Below are 14,350 nucleotides of genomic sequence, written 5' to 3'. Positions count from 1 at the left end.
ACTATTGCAATCTCAAGCAAGTCATGTCACTTACCTTGCCAGTTAGTGGGAGGATGAGACAAGATAATACATGGGAAGGTGCCTTGCTAATGGTAGCATACCACACGAATATAAGGTGTTATTATCTTAACTGCAGCATGATCTTGACATGTGTTCAGTGAGACAGGCTGACATTCTGTTGAAAAGAAGAAATAAATGATTCATATCTTCCTCTGCCTCTTACTCCCTTCTGTCAAAAATGGAGAATCACTAGCCAGAAACGACAACAAAGCTGTCATCAAGACTCATATGAAAGTCTGTCTTCTACTTAGAAGAGATCTGATGGCCCCATGTGTGAAAGAAAAACAAAATTGAAGACTAGCAACCAAGAATCAAAACACAAATATGTTCAATATAGTTTATGTTATATAAAGTACATTTTTATAAAAGAGTTTTTATTTTACCCTCATTTTATTTTATTTTTTTATTGGTTGTTCAAAACATTACAAAGCTCATGATATATCATCTTTCATACATTTGACTCAATTGGGTTATGAACTCCCATTTTTACCCCAAATACAAATTGCAGAATCACATTGGTTACACACTCACATTTTTACATAATGGCATATTAGTGACTGTTAGTTTTACTTAGACAGAGTTGCCTGTGCCTTTAATCCAAATCACTCAGGAGGTTGAAGTAGGAGGATTGTGAGTTTGAGGCCAGGCTGGGAAGTATATATTTTGCTATATACTTGCAAAAATGTTTATATATACATAAAAATATTTTTGTTTCATATATATATATATATATATATATATATATATATATATGCACACACAATTTTATTACTATCATAAAAGTTATTGAAGAAATTTGTTGTAAAATACTACCTAAATGTTGACATGTTCAATAAAAGAACAAAATAATAAAACGATAAATAAAATAATAAAATAATAAATGATAAAATAATAAAATAAAAATCAATAAAAGTATTTAAAAAATCTATAAAGTCACTATAAACTAACATACTGAAAGATGGAGGTGGGAGAGAGAAATACTGCATTTTCTTGTTAATATTTGGCACCTTACTGCTCAAACTTTAATGTGTATAGGAGACACCTTGGGGTCTTGTTAACATACAGGTTCCATTGCCCTAAATGTGGGGTGGGGTTTGATACTGTGCATTTCTCACAGCACCAGGCAGTACACACCGCTCTTCTGCAGACTATACCTTGAGTTGCAGACGGAGGCAACAGAGTTAGTGGGAGAAAATGATTTTTCAACCTCCGTTGATTGATAACAAACTCTCTCTGGCTGCCAGTTGTTGTGGTCCTCAAGAGATTTGCTCCTCTTTTGTGCATAAGTTTTAAACTAGTTGGAAAATGAGGGAAAAGGTAAATTTTGAAGAAAGGTAGCATTTTTTATGTTCAATTTGCAAGTTATTTATTTTTAGAAATAATTTGAACATTTAACTGGAACTTATTTTCTCAAATGCTTCAGAATCATTCCGATAACAGAAGTTTTATGAAATAAAATTGCCAATAGCATAAAATTTCATAGAAATTAAGTTAAAAAATAAAGAAAAAACTGAAATACTAAGTTCTAGACTGACTTCTGACTAAAAAGAAACAACAACAAATGAGCAACCTTTGTTTCATGGTATGGCTAAAATAGAATGGCATTAGGAACAGTGGCTCAGGAAGTCAGAACACAATATCAATCAGTAAGACTTGTCACACCTAGCATCTTTATTGACGGGAGTCTAATATGTAGCTTAGCATGAGAGCCAAATGGGTTGTTTTCTGACCCACAGCCAGGCCATTTTACCCACCCTTGAGCAATGCTGGCCTGTAGAAATGCCTGAGCAAGAAAATCAGAGGAGAGCTCCTGCTCTCTTAGGCTAGCTCACTCCCAAGAGGAAGAAGTGTGGGGTGGAATTAGAGGGCTGAGATCTTCCTAAATCCATCAATCATGTAGTGGAATCACTGCAAAAACAAAGGGTTGTGGCTGGCTTAGAGTTTCAAGACCTCATAGGAAGTAAACATCCAGAGGATCCAGGAAGCACTTCCTAGTAACATCAGGGACGAAATTATCTCCCTTATTTAATTTTTAAAATTTATTTAACATTTAAAATTTTTTTGGTAGTGCTGGGGATCAAACCTATTCTAGGCAAGCACTCTATCTCTGAGCTACATCCCAACTCTATCTTTTTTTTAAAAAAATGATTCACTCATTCATTTTTTTTAGTTTCCTACAAATGCTTTTTTCTTTTATTTTAAAGTGTCCTCAAAATATTCAAATCATAGTTTAGTATCTTATTTCTGTGCACTCTACTTGGTACTATGGGAGCACAACATGCAGTCTGTAAGTGTCACGTCACCACTGTTGTCTCTCATTACAGTCACACTCTGAGTCTGGAGAGTTTGTGCTTGTTTGTTTGAAATTTGCAAATTAGACTCCTTCCATCTGACTGACCAACAATGAAGGTTTTTAGTACACATATAAAAATAGGGCTGGGGATGTAGCTCAGTGATAGAGTGCTTGCCTACTTCACGTAAGGCTCTGGGTTTATCACCAGCACTGCAAAAACAAGCAGCAAAAACCATCTCCAAACAACACAAAAGTATAAAGCAGTATATGCTAAGTGTAGCGGTCCGGAGGAGATGATAGTACTGTGGGCAAAGCAGTTGTGGAAGCCTTCATGGGAGACATTAGGAAGAGATGGAAAAGTAGGGGAATTCGAATCCTTTTTTTCAGAATCCCTTTTGTGCATCTGACTTTGGAGAAAGTTACATTTTTGAGCTTCAATTTTTCATCTTTAAAAATGAAGATGAGACCATGATAGTGATGATTAAGTGAGACAATGTAGGTAAAGCACCTCCCAGATGCCCCAAACATAATAGGTACTTAAGAAATATTTTTAAAAATATGGAAATTGTATTGTGGGAAAATCATTAAGAAATAGACTGGCTTTTAAGTAGAGGAGAAGACAGTGACAACTCATTTTCCGGTGATGACACTTTGGGATCAAACCTAGGGGATCATCACTGCAGTTGCTCTCCTGTTCTCCTGCTAGGGTTTTAAGTGCAAGAGGGCCCCTTGAAATATGGCCACAGGGGGTCAGTAGTGTTCCTCAAAAAAAGCAAAAACCTCTGAGCCCCTCAGTGTAGCTTGTAGCTCCTCAGTGTACCTCCCAAGCTTTCAGATAAATTGACAGGTTATATGGAAGAATGTATGCTTTGGCTTATAAAATGCAATGGGCTCTAACCTGTTCATAAAGATACATGTACTATTTTACTGGTGTGTCTGAAGATATGGGTATTTTTATTAAACCTGTGTTTTGGTTAAGAGTGTTACCACAGATGTTATATTTAGATCACAACTTTTCAAGGAAAAATAGACATGTCAAACATATGCCAAGTATACTAAGGATAACTTAAAATTTCTTTGCTATTTGGAATAGCACTTCAATGTCATGGATCTTGGATCATTTGGGGCAGTTGCTTATCTTCTTCTAGCCTTGTTTCTCATCTTTAAGATTGTATAAGAGAGAAATAAGCTATTACTATAAGTAAGTGAGAAAATGTAGGTGAAGTGCCCAAGATCAAGTCCTAAACATTTTAGGGTTCTGGATGTCTTTCCTGTTTGGGGAGAATCCAAAGATGGGTGGAAGACAGCACTTGTTCCCCACCTAAGCAGATGTTCAAAAGGAGGCAGATCTTTTTTTATATTCTTTGACTCCTAGCTGCTAGAGTACAGGCATATGAGCCAAGTGTGTCTAAGAGGATGCTCCCACTGGGACTGGGCATCTCAAAGGCTCAGGGCCATGTGGGTATTATTTGTGATGGCATAATGTGAGGGTAGTGGCCCAACAGCAGGAATCCAGCTCAGATGTGGATGGGGCTTTGCCTGCCTCAATTTCTGCCTAAATAAGCATCATTATCTTGACATCTGGGAGCTAATTTGTATCTTTCTAACAAATGCATATTTTATTTATATTAGTCAGAAAATGGGCTGTTGTTTGCAATCAAAACCACTGAGAAGTGCAAAGCTTCAACTTTATGTTTTCAGTAAATGTGCAAAATTACTACCTAAAGAAAGGTTCTGGCTGGTGGTAAGTAGAGTTGCTCCTGACTTTCCATTATATAATCGATGACTGTAAAAGAAAACCTAGATTATTAAAACAAAGGACTAGTTTTTTGACATGACAGTAAAAATTGTATTTCCTAGGCACAGAGAGAATTCCAACTGTCATGTTGTTGTGAGCCAAACAGCGGGCTCACTTGAGAATGGGCTGTGGGTGCTCACCATCTTTTGGAGGAGTTAACTTGTTCCCCGTGGCTTCCACTTCTTCTAGCATGAGAGGCTGCAACCAAACTCAGTTTCCAATGGGACCTCTCTCAGACCCCTACCCACTCCAGACTTTAAATGAGACTAACTTTAAATACCTCTGAAACACACAGGGAAGACAGCACGAGAAGCAGTTGGCACACATGAATATGTGTGGACACACTTCAATATTAAACACTGATTCCTAAGCAGCAATCATACAATGGCTCCATGTGGTACCCAACAGTATATCAGAAGGTCAATACTTTCTCTTCAGCCATATTAGAAGAATAATTTGTTCAGTTTCTAAAGTTCAATGTCATCTGTTTTTGAAGTGTTTCATTATGACCTGTAACTAAAATTAAACCTGCACCAAAACAATAACAATAAAATTCGAAACCACTGCCATTTGTATCAGAACTGATCTTTCTGCCTGATGTCACACTTGCAGTATCACAGAACAATCTTCTTGGTGGGAGAACCTCCATTTCCTCAATCTCCCCACCCCCACCACATTTTAGATATTGCCAGTGGAAAGAAGTGGTCAGAGAAAATGATCATATTGGATATCTGTGAATGAGTATGTCACCCTATACTATGAAAAGAGATTTGCATCATCATATTCTAGGTTGACGATAAAACTACCTTATAAAACCGATTAATTAAGCTAGGGTTTAACTGTTTATTATATTGGAAAAGTAGGGTTTGGGGGCAGGCCTGAGATGAAGAGATTGGTCGTAAGGGAAGGCTCAATTTACAGCTTTTATTACTAGTAAAATCTGAAGCCTTGCAAATTCTCAATGGTGCCCAATTATATAAAAACCAAGGTAATTTTTCTTGCATCATCAATATTTAAAAGCCACTTGGCTGACCATGTCGGGACACCTATGTCTTGAAGCATGTGAGGAAACAGCTGTGATCACATTTATAATGTTCTGTTGACTAAGATGCTCCAAATCCAAGATGGATAATTTCAAATCTGTAATGTTTATAGACATGTTTGTGTCCAAAGTAGCTAAAAGAGTTAAAATGAGATAAAATCTTTAAATGAAAAGCTGCAGCTCAACCTCTTTTGCTTTTTTGGCCCCCTTTTGGAACTTAAAAATGCTTTTTGCATGATAGTCTTTTTTTTCGAACATTTTGAAAATCACTTTAAAGTCTTAAATGCCTCCTTTCCATATCAGAGACCCACCTGGCATATGTCCTGTCACCAACACTAATGTGTAAACCTCTGTATCAACACATCTGGAATGTTGTAGAAAGGATTTTCTCTCTAAAAAATAAACAGAGAAAAAAATATATGTAGCAAAATATAATAAAGGGGATGCAATTAGTATCATGGTATAGTAGGAAAAAAACAAGCTACTCTTTCTTGCATGATTGATATTTACAAGTCACTTGATGAGCCATTTTGAGACCCCTCTGTTTGCAGCCTGCGAAGTTAGCAGCTGGGTCACATTTATGGCATTCCACTCAGTAACTCAGAGTACAGGTTTGGATTTTCTGATTTGCAATTTATAGGCATGCTTGCCTTCAGATATCAGACAACTTTTAAATGGAAAAAGCAAAACAAACAAACAAACAAAAACATTGCAAAGAAGTCACATGTTTATTTTTTTCTTCTTTTGGCAAGTGAAGAAATACTATTAACATGATAGTTCTTTTATATGAAATGGCCCTAAGATCTTAAAATGTCCCCTCTATACCAGAGCCAGAATTAGCAGCCTCTTTTACAGCTGACCCCAAATTCCCAAAGCCAACCCTACAAAGATTCAAAAATAGCTTCTTAGTGGGGTCTATTGTTGGCTTTGATGATTTCTCCGGCTTCTGAGGACGTGATGTGTTGAGAGGTCACCTGGACTGTGCAGCTTGATCTATTTGTATTGCAACTGCAGCTCAAACACTCTTGGGCTTGATCTCATGGAACCTTGGCTCGCTCTCTGGTGACATGCATTAAGTCGATGCCAACTTCACAGAATTGTCTCAGGATTAAAAAAGAATACCAATAATACCTAAGAGTCATGAAGGACTTTCCACATGCCAAGTACTGGCTGGGAGTTTTAAAAACACTTTACACATCACACAGATCTGGTGTACATGGAAAATGTGCTGCATGAATTAGGCCAGAGAAGTGTGATTTATTCCTCCATCCTATTCTTGTAAGAATGATTTTTAGTAAGATTGTAATAACCCAATGGACATGCTTATGTACTTTCCTCTTTCCCTGTAATTGAAGTGCATTGAGATTGTTTCCACCTTTTGTTCTGCTATTAATTATCTTAATTAATATAATTATGATATTATCAATAAAATAATAATTACCTTTATATTCTATAGTATACACTGTAGTAAATATCATTGTGATGAATTTCATTCTGCATTAAAAAATATTTTTACCCTTGGTATATAGGCCCCAAAATGCAATTACTCAGTCAAGGGATGTGAACATTTTAAAGCCAATTTGCTTTCCAAATTGGTTTCCCTAATTTATTGATCTCATTCCACCCTTGCCAAAATGAGTATCATAATTTAATCTTTTCTAGTTGGTAGGTCTAGAATAGTATTTTAAGATTTTAAAATTATTGGTGAATTTAACAATAAAAAATGCTGACAATTCGTATTTCCTCTTTTGAGAAATGTTTATGTCTTTTTCTTATTTACCTGTTGTTTAGGTATTTTTATTATTGACTAATAAGAGTTCTTCACATATTAAGAATATGAACTCTTTGCTTATTATCCTTACAAAGAAAATCACAACCTCACTATCTTTTAATTCAGTTTATGCTAACTTTTGTGATTCAGAAAGTTTGGTTTTATGGAACAAAAATATATCAATATTTTTCATTATGACTTCTTCCATTGTTAATACTCTAAAAACCCTTTGTTTTCCAGAGAGCAGAAAAATAAAGTATTTTCTTTTATTTTGAACTTTTTCTGTTTCATTCTTTGATTAATCTATAATTTATTTTGATGTATGATACGAGAGGAGGGAAGGAATTTTCTTTGAGTGAACCACAAAGATGGACACATATACCTGGGTCCCACTAAAATAAAGAAACAAAGACACCCAAAGAAAATCCCTGAGACCAAGAAATCAGTTCATACATCTTCTTGGAAACATTATTTTTATAAAAGAAAAACACTTAGGAAAGTTTAATGTAACTTCAGGTTTAGCTCAAGATATTTTAAACAAAGGGAAGTCTCTTCTTTTTCTCATTCAATGTATACATTCAAGGCACATTTCTTTTACCTTGTTTCAGAGTTATTTCTGTTGTTTGAAAAGACTTTGAGGTCCCTCTGCCCTCTGCATGTGAGCGTGTGTGTGTGTCTCCATGTCTCTTTCTCCCCAAACACACAGACATTTCTCATTAGGCTACCCACTCACCTCCTAAACCTACGGAAAGCAAAATTATCAATTTCAGGTGAACGAGGAATGTATAATTGTGACACAAAGGACTTGCTAGGTGAATTCCCTGCCACATTGTGAGTTAAGCCCTCAGGAGGGGATCCTGATTGAGATTGAAGCATATACATAAATAAGTCCCCAGCCAATGCTTGATTTGAATAGATATATGGGAGTTGGGGACAGAATTGACCAGATGCTGGACCATATGATGAACACAGAGGATCATGGTGGGGTATAAAAACCGGGCATTTATATGGTACAGCTGGCTCTGCATAATCTTCTCCTAATTTATAAGGCAGGAGCAGCTGCTCTCTAGCTGCTTGTCTTTCCAATTTTCTAACAGCCTTATCCTTGAGCCTCTTGTTTAATTGAGCAGCCCCTGATGCTGCAGGAAAGAAAGGAGGGTCACCACCAGGAAAGAATGACATGGCCCAGATTCCTGCCTTCCAGAGAAAAGAGGGAGAAAGACTTTGATTCTTGGTCTCCTCCTGACTCAGCCTTCTCTTTTGGAGAGTGGCCTTTTGAAATAGCTCTTTTATGGAGAGTCTTGGGCTGCCATCCTGGGGTAGGGTCTTTCTCTGTAAGAAATGTCTTTCTGCCCCCTAATCTAGCAGAGAAAAAAATTTAGGCCAAAATAAAGCTTTCATTTAGAGTTTGTATTAGTTTTTGTTTAATTCGAATCAACTAATATTCATGGGAACTGTGCAGGTAAAAGGGAGGCAAAATCTATAATGCTCTCTTGGCCTTACAAGCCTCTACCCCCACCCCATAACCTTTTGAGAAGGCCTTTCTACTCCGTATTCTTTCCTTTTCTGCCATTTTCCTTCCTACTTCCTGCCAGGGAAGGAGGGGTAATGATAGTGGCATGCCCCTCATTACCTACTAGACAAGGCCCAGCCTCCTACCACCTCTTTGCTCAACCTTGTTAGTTGGTGGAGGCTTAGAATATTTTTATTTTAAAGGGGACTTCTAACACCAATATTAAAAGATTCAAGGAATGGAAAATCTTAATGGTAGAATTTCATCTCCTGGCACACATAGGTAATATAAAGAGAAGGAACACTTTACCTTTAAATAATGTTATTTGAAAAGAGCCCAGGGTTTAGTTCTTATTCTTCCACAAATTTAGCCTTGTGATGTTGGTCATGCCACTTTGCTTCTTAAAGTCTATTTTTCCAGAACTTCTCAGTGGAGATAAGAAGACCCCCAACTCATTTTATAAGAGCATCTTTTTAAGATATAAGACATTAGACAAATATAAGTGACTACAATTAGATTCATGGAAGTATGGAATGTTAGGGTTATCAGTAGAGTGACATATACCACATCACCCAAGCCAACATATTTTTTACAAGAAATAAAGTGAGGGCTACATAGGATACAGATAATAGTAATCTATTCAGAGAAAACCTGGACATACTGTTCTCCTTGACCATAAAAGATTCTAGAAGCTATGAAAGTTATCAAAATGAAAATGGAGTTGCTTATGTCATTCTTTAAAAAAATACATATAAATGAATAAAACTGGGAGGTTATGATGGGAAGTTTGTCACACACAATTGCCTGACAGTAATGATCACAAAAGACTCTGCCAGAACCACAATCTTCCACAAAAGCTACCGCGACCTGACACAAAAAAATACTTCTGCAAGAGCAAATGCCAAGCAACTCTCTGCTTAACCTCAGACTGGTGTGACCCTTGTTGTTAATCCTTGTGGCCAAGGACTATTGTTTCAAAATGTTTTATGCAATCGCTCTCATTTCACCTTTGAATGATTCCCCTTGTCTCAACCTCTTTGAATATGCTCACAGTTCCCTATGGCTTGTATATTCTCAATGCTTGGCCACTTTATTCCCACATAAATATCATTTTTAATGGGCTGGAGTTGTGGCTCAGTGGTAGAGCACTTGCCTGGCATAAGAGAGGCCTGGGGTTCGATCCTCAGCGCCACATATAAATAAATAAATAAAATGAAAGATCCATTGACAACTAAAAAAATATTTAAAAAAAATCACTATTCTTTGGAGAACCTCTCTGACTGTTAGGTGGACAAAATCATATGTTTTGATTACTCATTATAGTAGCTTGGTGTTTAAACATGACTGGACTCCTAAGAGAGGATAATAAATAATAATAACCTGTTCATGAATGTGTTAAGTGTTTGAGGAAACCAAGTGCATTCAAAATACTCATGACTTTCAAGTAGCATCCAGTGACCTTCCTATGTTGCTCCTTGACCCAGAAACATGTTGGTCATTTGTAGTCCCATGAACCTTCTGCCTTTCCCACTCAATGGAATTGATAAGGGAGTATCCAAAACTCATGCCACATGATTGAGATGGTTACTGCCATCTTTGCATGCAAGGAACATGGGTCAGGGAAAAACCCCCACCCCATCTTTTAACTTTACTCATTTCTCCTGGGACCTACAGGCTGTGTTTGAATGCCCATGATCTCCCCACCGTGTCCTGCTCTAAGACCATATTCAGAGATGGTACCCTGGATTTTGGGATAATAAAATTTTCCAAACTCTTCTGAGCACAAGAATCACCTGGGGTCCTCACCTGATAATTCCGAGTCAGAAAGTTCCAGATGGGGATTACTGATCTGTTTATTTGACCAAGTTATCAGATAATTCTTATGATCACTTGAGTCTGAGACACACAGATTTAATAAACATGAAAGTAGAAAGATACCTTGTGATGAAACCAGTGGTTCCTAAAGTGTGCCTCTCCAACCAGAGCTTCAGCATCACCTGGGGACTTGTCAAAAATGCAAAGCATGGGTCCTACTGAACAGGAACTCTGGAGGTCGGCCCAGCTGCCTGTGACTCAGCAAGCTCTCTGACTTTTCTCATATTGGAGAAAATTCTACAACCACTAGTGTAAACTTTTCTGTTAACCTCGTTTTACAGATGAGGTATGCTGGCACTTTTTCTCTCATTTTGGGAGCTTGGGTGTTGAGGTTAGGGAGAGTGATTGTGAGCAGGGTGGGAAGTCAGATGGGAAGGAGGTACTGAGGATTGGCCTCCCTGGGTATGGTTCTCAGCTCCCTCTCCCCTCTCCCTGAGCAAGGGGTCTTGTCTGTCCATAGGGCTTATGATTACCAAGGGCTCTGCTAAAGGACAGGAGGCTTCTGAAGAGCCAATCTCCTGTGGTAAGCCAGAGTCTGGGTGCTAAAAGTGACACCCACCTAGAAATCCCCTGAGGACTCAGCCGCCAGGAAGCCCCAGTTCCCTCTAGAGAAAGAGGTGTTTCAGTCTCAGAGAAGTTTCAGCTCTGCTTTCGGTGGTTAGGCTGCACTCATTCTCAGGGGGTTGATGTAAGACTTGTAATTTGTACTGCAGACGATCATCTGAAATTGGAACCTGTGGGCAGATACTGCCGAGGTTGAATCACACATCTTCCTGTCACATTGAGTGGGAAAGAGCAAGGGTTCAGCTATGGTTCAGCGGTCCCTGTTGTTGTCAGCATTCCCAAATGCTGGTCATTTGGCTACAATTTCCACAATGTTTCCAACCTTCAAGTACAATATGTACTATCATTTAATAGTTTCATCTACTGAACTTTTAAAAAATATTTTTGAATAGTTTTAAATTAGCAAAATAACTATAAGGATAGTACAGAGTTTCCCTATGTTCCGTAGCTTTTCCTCTTATTAGCCTCTTACATGTGTAGGGTGTGCTTGTCAGAGTTAATGAATAAAATTGATACATTAAGTAAAGTGTTTTTCTCTTAATTCACATTTCCTTAGTTTTATCCTAAGGGTCCTTTTCTTTTAGTTCCTGTAAACCATTTAGAACACCATATTAAAGTTAGTTGTCACATCATATTTGGGTCCTAACTCAAACCTATTGAGCTATGAACTGATGCAAAATGATGATACTCTGGCTACTGAAATTGCTGTTTTAAAGAACTGTGTGCCTGTTTCAGGAGTCTCCAGTCTTTCATAAGCATCGAAGAAACATTGATAGACCAATGGACTAGCTTCCAAGTAGGGTAAAAAAATTAGATCTCTTATAGTCTTGACAACTATTTGTTCAATTGAAGTATTAAAAGATGGTAGAAAATAACTTAAATTTATAAATATTTAAAATAATTAAGTTGTAGAATCCTTTAAAGTGATTATTAGGAGTTGTCAGATTTAAAAACAAGGTTTATAAACATAAACAGATTCATGCACAATAAGGCTTGAGACGAACTTAAAAACTCAAGGTAAAGCAAAAGATTTGAATTTGTAATTTTCATTTAAAAAATCACAGCATGGGGCTGGGGCTGTAGCTGAGTGGCAGAGTGCTTGTTAGCATGTGTGAGGCACTGAGTTTGATCCTCAACACTACATAAAAGTAAACAGATAAAATAAAGGCATTCTGTCCATTTACAACTACAAAAAAAAAAAAAAAAAAAAAACCCAAAAAACAAAAAACATAGCATTCTCCAAAAAGACTTTTTTTTTCTTTTTTCTGTGCACAAAAGTCACTGGAAAGAATGCTATAAAATTCATACAGATAATACTAAACCAATCTTGAGTTGTGTTCTTTGGAACCCATCCTATAAATTAATTTACTCAAAAGTGTTAATGGCCAAGAATGACCAAGCTCTATAGGTATTTACATTTTAGCACAAACTGAACAGCGTTATCCAAAGAAGAAATGGAATGAATGGGAAATTTTAACACGAGTACTGGATTAGTGCTCATTAAGTCACATTGTGAGGTAAGCACCTATTTTGCAGATACAAAGAATAAAACAAAGATGCTCTCAAGGACCTCTTGGTCTCGGCTGAACTCCCAAGATTTAGAACTGGCACATAATTGGTGCTTATGAACTATGTGTTAAAGGATTGCAATTAAATGAATCAGTGACAGATTTTAGCCATGGTTAGATTTTAGTTTGATTTCACTCTGGCTCTGATATGAAAATTAGCAGGGAGGAGGCCACACTGGGTAGAAGACCAAGCAGGAAGTGTGTGGCAAGCCTAGGTAGCAGCTACACAGCTGAGGCTTCTAGGGATTTGAACCTGTATACCATTTTCTTTTGCAGGTAATTTGTTTCATTCTGGAAAACAGCTATTGTTTTAGTGTCAGGTCTGGAGGGATGCTGAAAACCTGTCCGTGGGATGCTGTGTGATCATGTGGCACAACTCCCCACCATGAAAAGGATGGGTGTTCTCTGGACTGTCAAACCATGAGCAAGAGGGGCATCTCAAGACTAGACCCAACCATGTTATGTGAAGCTTGGTGAAAGCCAAACAGATTCTATCTTATGTCTCTGTAATTTTGAAGGCTAAATTAATTGGGTGTGCATGACTAAACAACTCCCTGATGATGCAGAATTGGCCCATCAGGAGATATTCTGCAGGTTGCCACAAAACAACCTTTTATGCAACCTTGTATCTGCAGCCCCGTCAATCAATCCAAAAGTTTCTAAACAAGTGACTCAAGATCAGACTATTTCTGCTTGATTCCTTTAAAAATCTCCCTTCCCTCTCCTTTGTCAAACACACCCTTTGTTGAGTGCCAGAATTGAAATTTCCATTCTCAAATAAACACTTCATTTGCTTATATTAATATTATGTTATAGTATATCTTGGTTGACAGTTCGTATAGCACAAATGGGCTATGGGATGTTGAGGATTGAGGGACAAGTGGCCTACTCTGTGAACATGGAACCAATTCAGTCTCTTTTCCAGACAACCATGGTTTTCTCAGTGTGCACGAGAGCAAGTCCCTGTGCAGAGACAGAGGCTCTGTCTGGTTCATCAGTGTGGGCTCCCTCACCCTGAGACTGATCTGGCTGCTGCCAGTCTAAGTGCCCCATCAACCAAAGGCAGCAGCACATGTGTTAGACACATCTCAGTTGGTTTGGCTTTCGTAGCCCAACATGCTTCTGTGTGGCCCAGCACCATGGGCTGACCAGAGGATTCATTCGCCATGTTTCATCACACACACACACACACACACACACACACACACTTTTGCTGCTGACAAAAGGACTCAAACTGGTTTTGGGGTCTGTTTGGCTCTGGGTCTGGGTCTGTCTCCTGCCAATTATCTGATCCAATGAACATGCTCAAAAATTTTTTTCTGAATGTAGATCTTCTGAACATAGATGTCATTTTTTGGTGGCATAGAGGTTGGACACCCTTCTCTTTCCTCTCCCAATGGCCTTGAGTGAACCTGAAAAAAAATTGGCTTGAGCAGGAAGGCAACACCCTGAATGTGTTCTTTGCCTGAAGCTTTCCCTCTTTGGCTGAGGATTTTAACAGGCCTTTGAGCAAGAGTTTTATCTCATGCCGGTTGGGGTGTGTTATCAGTTGACTTTTTAAGCCTTACAAAGTGTCATCCTTATTGATCTCTATTTTTTTCTCCACCTCTGCTTACAGACTTGCCGTTTCTTGCCTTAATTCACTGCATTAAAAAAAAAAACAAAACTTTTTCAAACAGAGCAGCCAACCCACCTTAACATTCTGATTCTTTGCAGAAGCTTCCTTTGAAGGAACAGAAGTCATGTGCTTTTCCAGTTATTATACATGATAGTTTTAACAAATATTTTGTGACAGGAGAGTCATGAACCTGTTGGTCTGAAATACCTAATTTCTCATTGCTACTGCTTTCCCATTATACCAATGCC

The sequence above is a fragment of the Callospermophilus lateralis genome, chromosome 6 (assembly GCF_048772815.1).
Source record: "Callospermophilus lateralis isolate mCalLat2 chromosome 6, mCalLat2.hap1, whole genome shotgun sequence".
Taxonomy (NCBI): domain Eukaryota; kingdom Metazoa; phylum Chordata; class Mammalia; order Rodentia; family Sciuridae; genus Callospermophilus; species Callospermophilus lateralis.
Note: the sequence above shows the minus strand (reverse complement) of the source record.